We start from the raw sequence: 17,924 nt of genomic DNA, 5'->3' as shown, positions 1-17,924 counted from the left end.
ACAAGATGAAAGGAGGATTAGTTTTACCCATTTTTTTATTTTACTTTTGGGCAGTGAATATTAAAAATATGAACTTTTGGTTGGAAGATATGGATCAGCAACCAGACTGGTTAAAGATGGAAAATGAGGATTGCCTGCATTTTGAAATTGGCCCGATGCTGTTAGCTCCCACAAAACGGTATAAAACAACTTGTAATGACAACCCTATAATATACAGTGGGAAACGAATTTGGAAACAATTAAAAAATGCGTTAAAATTGGATAATTTCTCACTTTCTCTTCCCATTTGTAAATAATCCTTCATTTAAACCTTCTGTGTTGGATAAAGGTTTTGAACAATGGAAAAATACGGAATTAAAAATGTGTGATATCTTTATAGAAACGGTGTTTTCCTTTCATTTCTGGAGTTTCAACAGAATTATGGATTACATTCAAATATTTTTTTAGAATTTATTTATTTATTTACTAGAATGTTGCCTGGGTTTCAGCAACTAAGTTACAGAGAAAGGTTGAACAAGTTAGGGCTTTATTCTTTGGAGCGCAGAAGGTTAAGGGGGGACTTGATAGAGGTCTTTAAAATGATGAGAGGGATAGACAGAGTTGATGTGGATAAGCTTTTCCCTCTGAGAGTAGGGAAGATTCAAACAAGGGGACATGACTTGAGAATTAAGGGACAGAAGTTTAGGGGTAACATGAGGGGGAACTTCTTTACTCAGAGAGTGGTGGCTGTGTGGAATGAGCTTCCAGTGAAGGTGGTGGAGGCAGGTTCGTTTTTATCATTTAAAAATAAATTGGATAGTTATATGGACGGGAAAGGAATGGAGGGTTATGGTCTGAGCGCAGGTATATGGGACTAGAGGCGAATACGTGTTCGGCACGGACTAGAACGGGCGAGATGGCCTGTTTCCGTGCTGTAATTGTTATATGGTTATATGGTTATATGATATTTACAGCTTAAAGATTATGTTAAATCACATACAGAAGACTATAGAACTAGAGAGCCAGATATTCTTGATGAATGTTTGAATAAACATCCTAATACAGTTAAATTAATATCTTACATTTATAATACTCTTTTAGATAGTGAGATCCCGTCGTCGGAATTATATTGACAAGCATGGGAAAATGAATTAGCTCAATCTATTACGAAATATATTTGGGATGAAAGTCTACAACACATACATCAATGCTCGTTAAATGTCAGGCATTCTTTAATGCAATTTAAAGTATTACATAGACTGCATTCTTCCGAACCAAAACTAAATAGAATTTTTCCTAATATCTCCCCTATATGTAACAAATGTCAATATTCAGTGGCTGATTTAACCCATACTTTTGTAAATTGTATAAAAATTAATGACAATCAGGACGGATATTTTTTAAATTATTTCCGAATTTGTTAATATTCAATTGGACCCTGATTCCAAATTAATGATATTGGGAATATCAGAACAATGCGTAAAACTTATAACAAGCCAAATACATTTCCTTGATTATACTATAATAATTGTGAAAAAAGTATTATTAAAATTTTGGAAAAACCCAACAATTAAAATGTGGATTATGGAGATGTCGGAGACCTTACATTTGAAAAACAAATAGACTTGTCTTAATTCACAAACCAGAATTATTTACTAAAATATGGTCTCCATTTATAAATTATTTGAAGGGGTAGAATGGTCCAGCACGGAAGCCTGACTGAAAGTTGAATCCAGGATTAGATGAATAGTTACATTTTTTAACCTACGGACCCATCTCCTAAGATGTATTATTCATATTGATAATTTACTCTATTTTTTTTATATGTTCTTATTTTCTTTCCTCTCTATGAATACAAATAAACAATTAGAAGCAGTGTTAATACGTAATTGATCAATGAGGACACCAGCTATTATGATAGCTGGGACCCCGGGAACCTCGATATTAATAATATGTAATCGTTAAACAAATTATTATTGGTTTGGATTACGATATGCATCGCTTCTAATAAAAATATTATATAAAAGAAGCAAAAACAACGTCTATCCATGTCCTCCAGAGATGCTGCGTGATCCTCTGAGTTACTCCAGCAATGCCTTCCAACATAATGTTCTTCCTCTCATTGTAAACCCCTCTTTCTGCTTATATCCTGCAATTCCTATTTCCTCCTCCAGCGTCGCTGTCCCGAGCTCACCGTTCAATTTCCATTCTGGTCTGGGATCATCGGTTTAATCATTGAAATAATGAAACAGTTGAGTTTATGAAAACTGTTTCATTGTTTCCCTGAATAAACCGATGATCTGGAAAGTCAGGTTCCAGTTTACCACACCCCATATCCCCCCCGCCCACCCATTTACAACGATGCTTTAAAATCTCGTTTTATCTACGCTTTAGAGGTCTGCCCGATGTTTCTACTAAACTGTTCCATATCTATCCATTTATGCTTGGTGGTGCTACGGCCATGCGTATGCAGATGATTTCGCTTTCTTCATAGCACAGCGGGTTACTGCTAAGTGCAGGACATCGCGCAAAAGGGCTGCGAAAGCAATCGTGGTCTGTCACGATGAATCAGACCAACACCACATTAAGCGACTGAAATACAGCTTACCGGGGATACCAAACACCGCCAGGGTCGGATAGATGATTTCAGTGACGTACAGAATTGGAGCACGTCCCATTCTGGAAGAGTTCCTGTGACGGCGTTATGTTCGGGCGGACAATGAGCAAATAGCGCGGTTCAGATGCTCATTAATACTCGCGCCAACTCTCCAGTGAGATAGGGGAGTGGCGGAACCCAGGTGTTATTGACAGTCTCTTGAACAAACACATTTATTTCCGTACTGTGAAATAATATCACTTATCCCTTGGTGGAGGAATGCTTTATGCAAAATCATATGTATGAGGCCGCGGACATATTACCGACCCTTTAGCTGAAACTATTGTGCAACCGAGCAAGGCATCGGTTGGTTTGTTTTTGGAGTGTATTAGCAGAACTAACTCGGAAATATTTACCGCTATTGATCACAATTATAGGCATATGGAAGGGAAGGATCATGACACCACGATTTGCTTAGTTCGAATTCAAAGGTCAATTATTCAGTTAAACAACTTGTAAAACTCATGTGGTGGAGTTGAAGCCGATCAAATCCAAAGCCCTCTTCGGACACGACAGTATATTCATCTGGGCATCTTCGCCGTTGTACTCTTCTCGTTAAGTGTAGTTCTGCTTTACGTGCCGATGATTCATTATATTTCAAACGCAAAAAGTAAAAACACCCGGCATGTGTTGATAGTTTGATTATGTTTGACATAAACATCACAGAATGTCCTGAATTCTTCATCAGATCGGGCGACACGTGTAGAGTGTAATAAGATTTCAACTTGAAATAAATTACCCTGTAGTAGGTGCCTGTGGAAGGTTCCCGAACTGAAACGTCATCTGACTATTCCCAACACATTTTATTAGGGCCCTGAGATGTTTTTTTCGAGGATGGATTTGTAGTGGAGCAAACAGAGATTAGGTAATTATGAATATGTGTAATGAACTGGTTGCGATCATCATATGATAATATTCAATCTGCAATTTGAGATGGAGAAGATGAAATCGGAGCGATTGGTATTACACTGGACATGAAGTATTAGCTGGCCAAATTTGAATGGAAAGGAATCCGAGGAAGAACCCATGTGGAATAGAAATGTAGTAATTTCTGGGAATATAACGAAAGGATCTTTACAGCCCAAAGAGGAAGAACGATTCTAGAGGCAGAATGAAGCGATCGTGGCTGACAAGATAACTCAAATCCGGCACTAAAATAAAAGAGAAGGCAAAAACATTGCAAAGATGAGCGTGAAAGTAGAGAATTTGATATTTTTTTAAATAAACAACAAAGTAACTAAAAAAGGAAATATGGAGAAAAATTATGAAATTCGAAGATAAGGCGCCAATTATATAAAAGAGGATAGCACTAGATGTTCAAATATATAAATAATGAGAAAGAGGTCAGGGTGGACGTTGGACCGCTGGAAAATGATGCTGGAGAAGTGTGAACGCAGCAATGGCAGAGGAATTGAATACCCTTTTTGCATCACAGTAGAAATCGCCAGCAACGTGCCTGAAATTGAAGGGAGTCAGGGGATGGAAGTTAGTAGAATGGCTAATACTAAGGAGATGGTGCTTGGGAAACTGAAAGGTCTGAAGGTGAATATGTCACCTGGACCTGATGGACTGCAATCTATGGTTCTGAAAGAGATGGCCGCATGGATTGCGATGTGATGCGCAGTGATCGTTCAAGAATCGCTAGTTAAACGGCTTGCAGAAGATTAGAAATATGCTGCTCAAGAAGGGAACAAACAGGAAGAGTAGAAAACACAGCCTGACTTCAATGGTTGATACGATTTTAGATCAACCTAAAGGATGCTGTGTATGAGTACCTAGAATAATGATAAGATAGGTCAAAGGCAGCATGGTCTGACGAATCTGTCGGAATTCTTTGAGGATGTAAATTCCAGAACAGACAAAGGAGAGTCTGCGAATGTTGTTTACCTAGATTTCCATGAAGCCGTTGATAAGATGCCATACGCGAGGCTGTTAAAAAAGATGAAATCTTAATGTATCAAAGGGAAGATACTAGCATGAGTCAGCAGGTTGGCTCGATGGCAGAAGGCATAGATTTGCCATAAAGGGAACTTGTTCTGGTTGGCTGCCAGTGACTCGTGGAGTTCTGCAGGAGTCGGTGCTGGGGCCGCTACTCCACGTTGTATATCAATGATTTGGATGAGGGAATTGAAGGCTTTGTGGCTAAGTTTGCACATGATACAAAGATATGTGCAGGGGCATGTCGTGTAGAGTAAGCAGGTACTTTATTGATGCACGTGGGCAGGTTGGGCGAGTAGACAGAGGCATGCAAGATGCAATACAACGTAGCAAGTGTGGAGGCATGCACTTTGGAAGTAGAAATACAGACATAGACTATTTACTAAATGGGAAGATATTTCGAAAAGTGGAGGCGTAATGGGACTTGAAAATGCCCGTGCATGATTCCGAAAAAGTTAATTTGCAAGTCGAAACTGTAGTAACGAAGGAAAACACAACGAGAGCATTTATTTCGAGAGGATTAGAATAAAAAACATAGGGGACATGGTCAGGCTTTATACGGCGCTCGTCAGACCGCATTTAGAGTATTGTGAGGAATTTTGGGCCACATACAAAATTGTAAAGAGCCATGGTTTTCAAGGGAAATTGGACACTTGGTTCGGAAAAAGAGGGAGATCTACAATAGTTATAGGCAGCATGGAGTAAATGAGGTGCTTGAGGAGTATAAAGAATGTAAAAATAATCTTAAGAAAGAAATTAGAAAAGCTAAAAGAAGATATGAGGTTGCTTTGGCAAGTAAGGTAAAAGTAAATCCGAGGGGTTTCTACCGCTATATTAATAGCAAAAGGATAACAAGGGATAAAATTGGTCCATTAGAGAGTCAGAGTGGCCAACTATCTGCAGAGCCAAAAGAGATGGGGGAGATATTGAACAGTTTCTTTTCTTCGGTATTCACCAAGGAGAAGGATATTGAATTATGTGAGGTAAGGGAAACAAGTAGAGTAGCTATGGAAACTATGAGGATCAAAGAAGAGGAAGTACTGACACTTTTGAGAAATATAAAAGTGGATAAGTCTCCAGGTCCGGACAGGATATTCCCTAGGACATTGAGGGAAGTTAGTGTAGAAATAGCAGGGGCTATGGCAGAAATATTTCAAATGTCATGAGAAACGGGAATAGTGCCGGAGGATTGGCGTACTGCGCATGTTGTTCCATTGTTTAAAAAGGGGTCTAAGAGTAAACCTAGCAATTATAGACCTGTTAGTTTGACGTCAGTGGTGGGCAAATTAATGGAAAGAATACTTAGAGATAATATATATAAGCATCTGGATAAACAGGGTCTGATTAGGAACAGTCAACATGGATTTGTGCCTGGAAGGTCATGTTTAACTAATCTTCTTCAATTTTTTGAAGATGTTACTCGGGAAATTGATGAGGGTAAAGCAGTGGATGTTGTGTATATGGACTTCAGTAAGGCCTTTGACAAGGTTCCTCATGGAAGGTTGGTTAAGAAGGTTCAATGGTTGGGTATTAATGGTGGAGTAGCAAGATGGCTTCAACAGTGGCTGAATGGCAGATGCCAGAGAGTAATGGTGGATGGTTGTTTGTCAGGTTGGAGGCCAGTGACGAGTGGGGTGCCACAGGGATCTGTGTTGGGTCCACTGTTGTTTGTCATGTACATCAATGATCTGGACGATGGTGTGGTAAATTGGATTAGTAAGTATGCAGATGATACTAAGATAGATGGGGTTGCGGGTAATGAAGTAGAGTTTCAAAGTCTACAGAGAGATTTATGCCAGTTGGAAGAGTGGGCTGAAAGATGGCAGATGGAGTTTAATGCTGATAAGTGTGAGGTGCTACATCTTGGCAGGACAAATCAAAATAGGACGTACATGGTAAATGGTAGGGAATTGAAGAATGTAGGTGAACAGAGGGATCTGGGAATAACTGTGCACAGTTCCCTGAAAGTGGAATCTCATGTAGATAGGGTGGTAAAGAAAGCTTTTGGTGTGCTGGCCTTTATAAATCAGAGCATTGAGTATAGAAGTTGGGATGTAATGTTAAAATTGTACAAGGCATTGACTCCAATTCTGGAGTATGGTGTACAATTTTGGTCGCCTAATTATAGGAAGGATGTCAACAAATTAGAGAGAGTACAGAGGAGATTTACTAGAATGTTGCCTGGGTTTCAGCAACTAAGTTACAGAGAAAGGTTGAACAAGTTAGGGCTTTATTCTTTGGAGCGCAGAAGATTAAGGGGGGACTTGATAGAGGTTTTTAAAATGATGAGAGGGATAGACAGAGTTGACGTGGAAAAGCTTTTCCCACTGAGAGTAGGTAAGATTCAAACAAGGGGACATGACTTGAGAATTAAGGGACTGAAGTTTAGGGGTAACATGAGGGGGAACTTCTTTACTCAGAGAGTGGTAGCTGTGTGGAATGAGCTTCCAGTGAAGGTGGTGGAGGCAGGTTCGTTTTTATCATTTAAAAATAAATTGGATAGTTATATGGATGGGAAAGGAATGGAGGGTTATGGTCTGAGCGCAGGTATATGGGACTAGGGGAGTTTATGTGTTCGGCACGGACTAGAAGGGTCGAGATGCCTGTTTCCGTGCTGTAATTGTTATATGGTTATATGGTTATATGGTTATATCAGTGAAACTGTGTGCTGGCGCTGGAGACGGTCCGAACGAGCATCATGAGAATGATTCCAGGAATTAGAATGATCCCAGTAATTAATGGATTAACATACGATGAGTGTTTGACGGCACTGGACGTCTACTCGCTGTAGATTAGAAGGATGGGGGGGGGGGGGGTCCCTTCGGGGGACCTCATTGAAACTTACCGAACAGTGAAGCGCCTGGATAAAGTGGATGTGGATAGGAATGTTAATTCCCGGGATGGCGAGACAGTTATTTGCTGAGGGAATGTAGCGGCAGGGCTTGTATATTCTGAAATTTAGAAGGAAGAGGGGCGATCTTATTGAAACCTATAAGATTATTAAGTGTTTGGATACGCTAGAGGCAGGAAACGTGTTGCCAATGTTACGGCAGTCCAGACCCAGGGGCCATAGTTTATGAATAAGAGGTAACTCATTTTGAACGGAGATGAACACGCACAAAGAGTTGTGAGTCTGTGGAATTCTCTGCCTCAGAAGGCGGTGGAGGCCGGTTCTCTGGAAACTTTCAAGAGAGAGCTAGATAGGGCTCTTGAAGACGACGGAGTGAGCGTGTATGGGGGAGAAGGCAGGAATGGAGTACTGTTTGTGGGTGATCAGCCATGATCACATTGTATGGCGGAGCAAGCTCGAAGGGCCGAATGACCTGCTCCCGCATCTATTGTCTATTGTCTATTGACTATTGTCTATTGTTTCAACAAGTGCGAGAGGCCAGAAACAGATGTTATAGCCTCAGAATAAAATGACGTTCCTTTATGAAGAAGCTGTGGAGGAATTTCTTCAGCGGAGGGTGGTGAATCCATGGAATGCGGAGGTCAAGTCAATCGACATTTTTAAGGCAGACATGGATAGATTATTGGTTTCTACGGGGTTATGTGGAGAATGCAGGAGAATGGAGTTATGGTGGGAAGATTGATCAGACATGATCGAATGTCGGAGTAGACGTGATGGGCTGAATGGCCCAATTCTGCTCTATCACTTCTGAACATGAATGTACAGAGAAGCAGCCGGAGCCGCTGTATTCGTCCAGCAGTTTGTTCTTTTGCTCAAGATCACAACATCTGTATTTTCCTGTCTTAAGCGTTTCACGTTATTGACGTCACATCTTCTTCCTTCGAATGGCGTGCACAACCTAAAGGTGCAGGACAACTTGTTCTATTTGATCTTATTTGATTTAGCACACCGGGTTAATTGCATTCGTCGAAACAGGACGGACCACGTGAAGGTTGCAATCTTCCACCGCACCTTACATCAGAACATCCAACTGTGATACGAGGCCTACAGGAAGCAGTGAAGATAATGCCACCAAATACACACATACAACTCTGGCGACGCTGTGAGCGCGTTGTTACCATTTGTAAGAAGGTGCAAGAGCCTGTTCTTCAAAGCGTTACCATCACGTTGAATAAGGGGTTCTTCCAATCAACCATTTGGATTTTGTACCGTGTTTTAAACGTTTTCGAGAAGGAGGAAAGTTAGCTGGGGATTTTCAGTAGGGATGAGGAGCAATGTCATTGCTGCTATGCGGGGGCATCTTTGAAGGCTCATCCAACCGAGCCGTATGGCTCGAACACAAGAAAAGAAAGTCACATTAACTACAGATGGAGTTACGTTATAGGCTTCCTGGAAATATGCGGGCAGATCACGGAAAGAGGTTCAATTAAAAGGGCTATTGTAATTGGTGATTTTAACATTGGCAATATTGACTGGAACTCACTTATAGAGTGAAGCTCAGATTGCACACAATTTGTTAGATGCCTCTCTAATGATTCTTGAAATAATATGTAAACAGCCAAACGAGGGATAGGGCAGCACTAAAATATATTAGTAATAATTCTGATCTTGTGATCAAATTTCAATGGATTTGCGTATTGCGGACAATTATCATAATTTGATACGTAATAAAAATGAATCTGGATAAAACCTATCGTGGTGAAACGGTGATCACATTATTATCAGCCATGAACTGGAGAAATTAGGTTTAGATGTAGTTTAGTTTAGAGATACAGCACAGAAACAGGCCTTCCGCACACCGACGCCGCACTGACCAGCGATCCCACACATTAACAATATTCGGGATAATATTCGGGATAATGTACACGTGTACCAAGCCAATCAACCGGCAAAACTGTACGCTTTTGGAGCGTGGGAGGAAACCGAAGTTCTCCGAGAAGCGGTGACGGGGAAAACGTACAAACCTCGTACAGACAGCACCAGTGTTCGGGATCGAACCCGAGACTCCTGCGTGGCAAGGGCTGTGAGGCAGCAACTCTACCGCTGCAACACCGGTTGAACTGGCCTTTTCAGTGCATCCTCGTCTGATTGGTGGGAATCATTTGAAAGCCAGATAATTAGAGTTAAGAACCAAGTTGGAATGAGGACACGATTGCAAGATTGTAAACCTTGGATGATAAGAAGTATTGTAGCCTTAATCAACAATGAAGCATATGTAAAGTGAGGAAAGGTAAGCAGCCGAATATAAAGAAATAATTTAAACAAAAAAGCCATGGACGTTTCCAGGCAAGTATGATGAAGTCTGGCATTATGCCGGACATCCAGCACCTAAAGGAGAACTGTACTGGAAAAGTCCAAGGCATTTTATGCATATAGTATAAGCAAGAGGATGAAATGTTAATTGCTAAATGGAATGGTTATAAAGTGAATGGAGGAGAGTTTTAATTAGATTTTCCAGTACAGTTCTCCTTTAGGTGCTGGATGCGCGCCTTGGGGAGGCGGTAGCTGTAGATCCGATGGCAACATTCAGGAACAATTTAGCCGCACATGAACAGGCATACAATGGAGGTGCACACATCGTATGCACGCAGATAAGATCATAGGTGTTGGCATCATGATCGACGCAGACATGGTGGGCGGTATTTCTTCCAATCCTGGACTGTTCTTTATTTTAGGTTCACGCTGGGCCAACTAACCGAAGGACTTCAGGGGAGCTTCTGTCTGTGGCATGAATGTAAACCAGGCCAAAGACGTTCAGACAGATGTGGGGAAAAACATGCACATATTTTGAATTGCACGGACAAGGCCACGAATGGAACATGAGGTTGGAGAACCGAGTTGGAGTTTGCAAGGGGGAGGACGGCGATGGTGCTTCAGGGATGAAATGTCACTATGGTCGATAATCCAGGTCAAATAGATCTGCGAAGATTAAATTGGTGTTTAATGGCCAATAGGCGCACCATTTCGAGTAGCCTTTTTAAGTATTTTGACGACCCGTGCGTGTTGACCTGGATCGTATGTTGGTGGTCTGAGGAAACTGGAGTCTCTCCCGCTGTTGATGCCGCAGATGCACCAAAGAGCACACGACGAGCAGACAGTTCATCAACGTGTGACTGAAGCAATGAAGCAAACTCTAACACGTCATCTACCCGAATTAACGTGGAAACGATTGAACGGGTTAAAGTAAGAATATATCCTTAAGCTGCCCGCCAATGGTGGACTTGGCACCCACCCTCCCTCTTGAGGGAAAGGAGAGAGCGTGGTCTTCGGGCATGAAAACAGGGCGAGAAATGTCGGAGAGTGTCGACGAGCGCTACAGGCTCGAGGGGGAGGAGAGGGTGTGGGGTTAGAGGGTCTAAAGTGGTCGTCAGTCTCTGGCGGCTCCCACTCTGTTCGAATAGCTGATACTTTTCACCAACTCATTTCAGATGATTTTCTCAATACGTTGTTGGTAGATGGAATGTTTGACTTCAATCTGTGCATCCTGATGTCGGCCTGCATTGTGCTGGGGCTGGTGACTGAGAACTGACTGCAAGACTCCTGCAGTCCGTCTGTCTTTTTTAATTTCTGTACCGTTAAATGTATAGTTTGTTGTGGTTTTATATTGTTCTTAGCCGTGTTTATTTGTGTGTGTGTGTGGGGGGGGGGGGACTTTTAAATATCTTCCCTGTACGGGTGACCCGAACTTTTCTCTGTTGGTACTCTGTTGTCGTTGGGGCCTAGCACCGTGGAGCGGCCTCCAATCGGAACAACCTGGGGGCTTCAGTCGCGGAGCCTGCGGACTTCCCATCGTGGGGCTGGCCCGCCTCGGTGCGTGAAGAGCTGTGGTGGCGCGTGGCTGCGACCCGACTACGGTGCACGGAGGCTCCAGCCGCAGGTCCGGTGGACGGTGACATCGGGAGCTCCCGCAACGGCCAACTTCTCCCGCCCGAGTTGCGGAGTTGAGAGTGACCCGGTGCGGGGCCTTGCATCGCCCGGCGCACCTTTAGCGACCGCGGTCATACCATCGCCCGCCGGGAGCGCCAGCATTAGGTCCCGGAGCAGGGCCTTACATCGCCCGGCGCAGGACTTGCCATCGACTGCCGGGGGCTCCAACATTAATACCCGGAGCGGGGCTTTACATCGCCCGGCGCGGCCTTAACGGCCGCGGGACTTGCCATCGCCCGCCGGGGGCATTAACATCGGGAGAATAATTGAACACAGGGGAGATACAGGACTTTGACTTCCATTACAGTGAGGAGGAGATTCACTGAAATTGATGTTTGTGTAAATTGTGTTGTTTGTGTGTCTTGGTTCTTTTCTTGTTGTATGACTGCAGAAACCAAATTTCGTTTGAACTTCTTTTGAGGGTCAAATGACAATAAATTTGTATTGTATTATAGTAAAAAAGCTCCCCGCTCTGTGTCTCCGGTCCCGGTGGCTCAACAGAACACATCTGCAGGGCGAGGCGGCCAATGACAGGAAGGCAGTGATCATCTCCCTAATTATTGCGCCTGGACATGGTTCATACGCTTGATCTCGTCCTCCTCCCCAAAGGTTTCTAAGAATCGTCAGCATAACTGCCTTGAAGACCGCAGCTGTGACGCGCCACCACTTCCTGTGACTTCATGTCAACTACGCAAAAAAACAAAAGCAACCAAAACTCAGCAGAACGCCATTGACTGGAAATAAAACCATGGTGGTAACTGCGTCGTCCTGGCAAATCTGTGGAAGAGGCAGGGGATGAAATAGATGACACTTGGCAGAGCATTTGGGTGGACAGGTGGGAATCGGAAGGATAATGGTGGCTGTGAGTCACCTGAAATATCAAAATACATCACTAATATCATAGGATTGTAGACTGTCCTCTTCACTGTTTCTTTCTGAAGCATCTTTGGTTGGAGATTCTCATGTAGATGCAGTGTATTTCCACGACTTACCATTTGCATCCGACACATTCAGACTCGTGGATCCCAGCTACAGCATGAAAGGAAGTGAAAATGCGTTGTATTGAGCAGGAGAGCAACAGGCTCCAATGCGGGCCAGCGCTGAAATAGTTGACCCTGCAGACAGAAAGAGTGCAACAAGGTTCACAGAGCTGTACGCAGTCCGAGTAAGGCCAAAGGTAGACTCAGGTAACTTGGAACGGGGACTGACAGATTCTTGATTAGTAATAATAATAATAATAAATTTTATTTAATGGGCGCCTTTCATACATCTCAAGGACACCTTACATAGTAATCGGAATAAAAACATATAATCGGAGTAAAACAAGTAATTAAAGACATCACAGTGACACAAATTAAAAACAGAATTCAATCCAAAAACAGAAAATCAAAAACACAGTGTGAAGAGAGAGCAGCGGCAACCAAATCGTGCCAGCGTCCACTCTCTCTTCACGGCAGCCATCTTGGACACAGACCTACAGGACTACAATTAGACAAAAAAAATCATCCCCCCACAGTGGGTAGCACTGTGGGGGAAGGCACAATGTCCAGTCCCCACCCCATGTTCACCCAAAGTCAGGCCTATTGAGGCCACCGCAGTTGCCTCTACGGAGGCCCGATGTCCCTGGCCGTTCTCACCGGGTGGTCTTGCCCCGGCGTCGGGAGAGTCCTTTCGGCGGCTGGGCCACTTGGAACGGCCGCTTCTTGGTTGGAGCCCGCGGCTGCCGAAGCCGACAAGGCCGCGCCGGTTTGGCGCTCCCAGGCTCCAGATGAAAAAGTCGGCGCCCGCTCTCCTCACTGCCGCCTTGCCGCCTCTACGCACGCCGTCTCTCCGCACGCCGCCTCTCCGCTCCGCAAACCCGCAGCCCGGAGATGTTGCTCACGGCGGTCCAGCTCGCCAGAGCTCCAGCGCGGCGACCCAGGCAAGGCATCGCCCGCTCCGCTCCGCTCCGCTCCAGCGCTCCAATGCAGTGCCGCCACCCAGGCCGAGGTGCTGGGTGGTTCCCGCCAAGAAACGGCGCTCCAAGCCCGCTGGTAGGCCACGAGGACGGGTCGACGGGCAGCCCGGAAAAAAGGCTGCCACACCGACCAGGTAGGGACCTATAAATAAAGTAACACCTACCCCCCCACATTAAAAGACCATATCCCCTACAAACAAAAAAACAGGACTCACTAAAAACTAAAAAAAAAAGTAATGGTGTCAGGGGCTATGGAGTGAAGGCAAGAGAACGGGGGTGAGAGGGTAAGATCGATCAGCCATGAATGAATGGCAGAGTAGACTTGATGGACCGAATGACCTAATTCTGCTCCTACAACATCAACTTATAAACTGTTGATGCTGCAATCTCAAGCTAAACATGAAACGTTTTATTAAATGAGACGGGTACGCAGCATCTGTGGAAGTTTATGGATAGGCGAGGTTTCGTGGCAAAGCACGGGGTCGGAAGAAGGGTGACATAAAAAGCGTCAGTAACTCAGAGGGACGGGCAGCATCTCTGGAGAGAAGGAATGGGTGACGTTTCGGGAAGCAATGGGTGACGCCACTTCAGACCGAATGGTCCCTGACCGAAACCTCGCCGATAGTTTTCGTGCACAGATACTGCTTGAACCGTTCATTTTGCTCCAGCATTTTGTGTGGGCGACAAAGGCAGAAGCGATTATGAGAACTTAAGTGGATAAATGGTCAATTGTTTATATCAGGAGGGCGGGGTAGCCTCTAGTGGATCGATATGTGGGACACGGGCTGACGAACCCAGTTTGTGTGTGTGTCTGTGGGGGTGCGGGGGGGGGGGGTGGTGGGGGGGAGAGACATTTCCCATTGTGGAACCCGCGGGTACCTTTCCCACGGGCTGCCAAACACCTAGTTATTTATTCTGATCCGTTAATTCGATCACTTGCTGAATATTTACCGATATGTATCGTGACGTGTTTTTTTTTCCTTTCAAATTTACAACAAACTTTTGCCTTTTTGCTGTTTGTATGAAATATGTATCGGTCACAAAATAAGTAATCTAATTCAAAAATCTAACTATCTAACCACGTTACTTGCTAGGAGATCGCTTGGACTGTGCGGTGATATGAAAGAAACATAGAAACATAGAAATTAGGTGCAGGAGTAGGCCCTTCGGCCCTTCGAGCCTGCACCGCCATTCAATATGATCATGGCTGATCATCCAACTCAGTATCCCGTACCTGCCTTCTCGCCATACCCTCTGATCCCCTTAGCCACAAGGGCCACATCTAACTCCCTCTTAAATATAGCCAATGAACTGGCCTCGACTACCCTCTGTGGCAGAGAGTTCCAGAGATTCACCACTCTCTGTGTGAAAAAAAGTTCTTCTCATCTCGGTTTTAAAGGATTTCCCCCTTATCCTTAAGCTGTGACCCCTGGTCCTGGACTTCCCCAACATCGGGAACAATCTTCCTGCATCTAGCCTGTCCAACCCCTTAAGAATTTTGTAAGTTTCTATAAGATCCCCTCTCAATCTCCTAAATTCTAGAGAGTATAAACCAAGTCTATCCAGTCTTTCTTCATAAGACAGTCCTGACATCCCAGGAATCAGTCTGGTGAACCTTCTCTGCAATCCATCTATGACAATAATGTCCTTCCTCAGATTTGGAGACCAAAACTGTACGCAATACTCCAGGTGTGGTCTCACCAAGACCCTGTACAACTGCAGTAGAACCTCCCTGCTCCTATACTCAAATCCTTTTGCTATGAAAGCTAACATACCATTCGCTTTCTTCACTGCCTGCTGCACCTGCATGCCTACTTTCAATGACTTGTGTACCATGACACCCAGGTCTCGCTGCATCTCCCCTTTTCCTAGTCGGCCACCATTAAGGTAATAGTCTGCTTTCCTGTTTTTGCCACCAAAATGGATAACCTCACATTTATCCACATTATACTGCATCTGCCAAACATTTGCCCACTCACCCAGCCTATCCAAGTCACCTTGCAGTCTCCTACCATCCTCCTCACAGCAAACACTGCCCCCCAGCTTAGTGTCATCCGCAAACTTGGAGATATTGCCTTCAATTCCCTCATCCAGATCATTAATATATATTGTAAATAGCTGGGGTCCCAGCACTGAGCCTTGCGGTACCCCACTAGTCACTGCCTGCCATTGCGAAAATGACCTTTTTTTTCACACAGAGAGTGGTGAATCTCTGGAACTCCCTGCCACAGAGGGTAGTCGAGGCCAGTTCATTGGCTATATTTAAGAGGGAGTTATATGTGGCCCTTGTGGCTAAGGGGATCAGAGGGTATGGAGAGAAGGCAGGTACGGGATACTGAGTTGGATGATCAGCCATGATCATATTGAATGGCGGTGCAGGCTCGAAGGGCCGAATGGCCTACTCCTGCACCTAATTTCTATGTTTCTATGTTTCTATGACCCGTTTACTCCTACTCTTTGCTTCCTGTTTGCCAGCCAGTTCTCTATCCACATCAATACTGAACCCCCAATGCCGTGTGCTTTAAGTTTGTATACTAATCTCTTATGTGGGACCTTGTCGAAAGCCTTCTGGAAGGCCAGATACACCACATCCACTGGTTCTCCCCTATCCACGCTACTAGTTACATCCTCGAAAAATTCTATAAGATTCGTCAGACATGATTTACCTTTTGTAAATCCATGCTGACTTTGTCCCATGATTTCACCACTTTCCAAATGTGCTGCTATCCCATCTTTAACAACTGACTCTAGTAGTTTCCCCACTACCGATGTTAGACTAACTGGTCTGTAATTCCCCGTTTGCTCTCTCCCTCCCTTCTTAAAAAGTGGGGTTACGTTTGCTACCCGCCAATCCTCAGGAACTACTCCAGAATCTAAAGAGTTTTGAAAGATTATTACTAATGCATCCACTATTTCTGGAGCTACTTCCTTAAGTACTCTGGGATGCAGCCTATCTGGCCCTGGGGATTTATCGGCCTTTAATCCATTCAATTTACCCAACACCACTTCCCGGCTAACCTGGATTTCACTCAATTCCTACAACTCCTTTGACCCGCGGTCCCCTGCTATTTCCGGCAGATTATTTATGTCTTCCTTAGTGAAGACGGAACCAAAGTAGTTATTCAATTGGTCCGCCATATCCTTGTTCCCCATGATCAACTCACCTGTTTCTGACTGCAAGGGACCTACATTTGTTTTAACTAATCTCTTTCTTTTCACATATCTATAAAAACTTTTGCAGTCAGCTTTTATGTTCCCTGCCAGTTTTCTTTCATAATCTATTTTTCCTTTCCTAATTAAGCCCTTTGTCCTCCTCTGCTGGTCTCTGAATTTCTCCCAGTCCTCCGGTATGCTGCCTTTTCTGGCTAATTTGTACGCATCATCCTTCGCTTTGATACTATTCCTGATTTCCCTTGTTATCCACGGATGTACTACCTTCCCTGATTTATTCTTTTGCCAAACTGGGATGAACAATTTTTGTAGTTCATCCATGCAGTCTTTAAATGTCTTCCAGAATTAATTGCCAGTCAATCTTGGCCAATTCACGTCTCATACCCTCAAAGTTACCTTTCTTTAAGTTCAGAACCATTGTTTCTGAATTAACAATGTCACTCTCCATCCTAATGAAGAACTCAACCATATTATGGTCACTCTTGCCCAAGGGGGCACGTACAACAAGACTGCTAACTAACCCTTCCTCATTACTCAATACCCAGTCTAAAGAACAACATTGAATTATTCAGTAACACCAACTACATACCTTTATGGTCCGCAGCGAATGGTTAATGATGCACATCCATTTTAGTGTAAGAAAATGATGTGAGCAAATAATGATGCTCGTCAATCCCTCTTCCGCAGTTAAGGAACAATAATAGTGTTCCACCGTAAGTGGACTGGCCTTCACGTGACGCCACAGAGTATAGATTATATTTGGGATTTCCCAGCGTTAAAATCCATAATATTAACCCTGTCTATCGCCCTGTGAATGAAGCGACTCCCGAATCAGGAAAATATCATACCATTGCATCGGGGAAAAGCCGGAACAGGGTACTGATCTTGGATGATCAGCTATGCTCATCTTGAATTGCGGTGCTGGCTCGAAGGATCGAATGGCCTACTCCTGCACCTATTTTTTTAATGTTTCTTTGTGTCTAGCTTGGATGAAGAGACTGGTCGGTGGCAACTCGGTGGCTTCCAATGCGTTTTTACAAACACTATCCCTGCAGCAAGAAATGGGGAATGGTTTATTACGGTGTCTGTGACTAAGGTAATTGCCCCGTCACTCCCAATAGCCACTACAGGATTGTCGCGGCTGTGAATGATGAAACGAGCCGCGCTCTTTGATCCACTGTGTCCCCGGGTTTGCTGCCGACGTTGCGACTCTTCCAGAAAAAGACGGGCTCCGATTCTGTACATGAAGGAGTTCGGCTATCCGATTATGGCGGCGTTTGGAATCCCTGGTGAGCCCAATCATTTTAGGTTTAGGTTTCTTATCTTCACCTGTACCGAGGAATAGCGAAAGGCTATAATTTGCATGCTATCCAATCACACCACAT

General features: G+C 44.1%; 1 long non-coding RNA gene across 1 annotated transcript; it reads right to left on the bottom strand.

The window, feature by feature from the left end:
* Positions 1 to 39: 39 nt before the first annotated feature.
* Positions 40 to 13,565, bottom strand: LOC116968970. The gene is made up of 3 exons (XR_004410576.1): positions 13,551 to 13,565; positions 11,823 to 11,824; positions 40 to 158 (listed from the first exon to the last, which is right to left on the bottom strand). It is a non-coding gene; the product is annotated as an uncharacterized LOC116968970 (long non-coding RNA).
* Between the last annotated feature and the right edge of the window lie 4,359 nt (positions 13,566 to 17,924).

Source organism: Amblyraja radiata, chromosome 49, assembly GCF_010909765.2.
Source record: "Amblyraja radiata isolate CabotCenter1 chromosome 49, sAmbRad1.1.pri, whole genome shotgun sequence".
NCBI lineage: Eukaryota > Metazoa > Chordata > Chondrichthyes > Rajiformes > Rajidae > Amblyraja > Amblyraja radiata.
The sequence above is the reverse complement of the archived record's forward strand: the minus strand, read 5'-3'. Positions and strand labels throughout refer to the sequence as shown.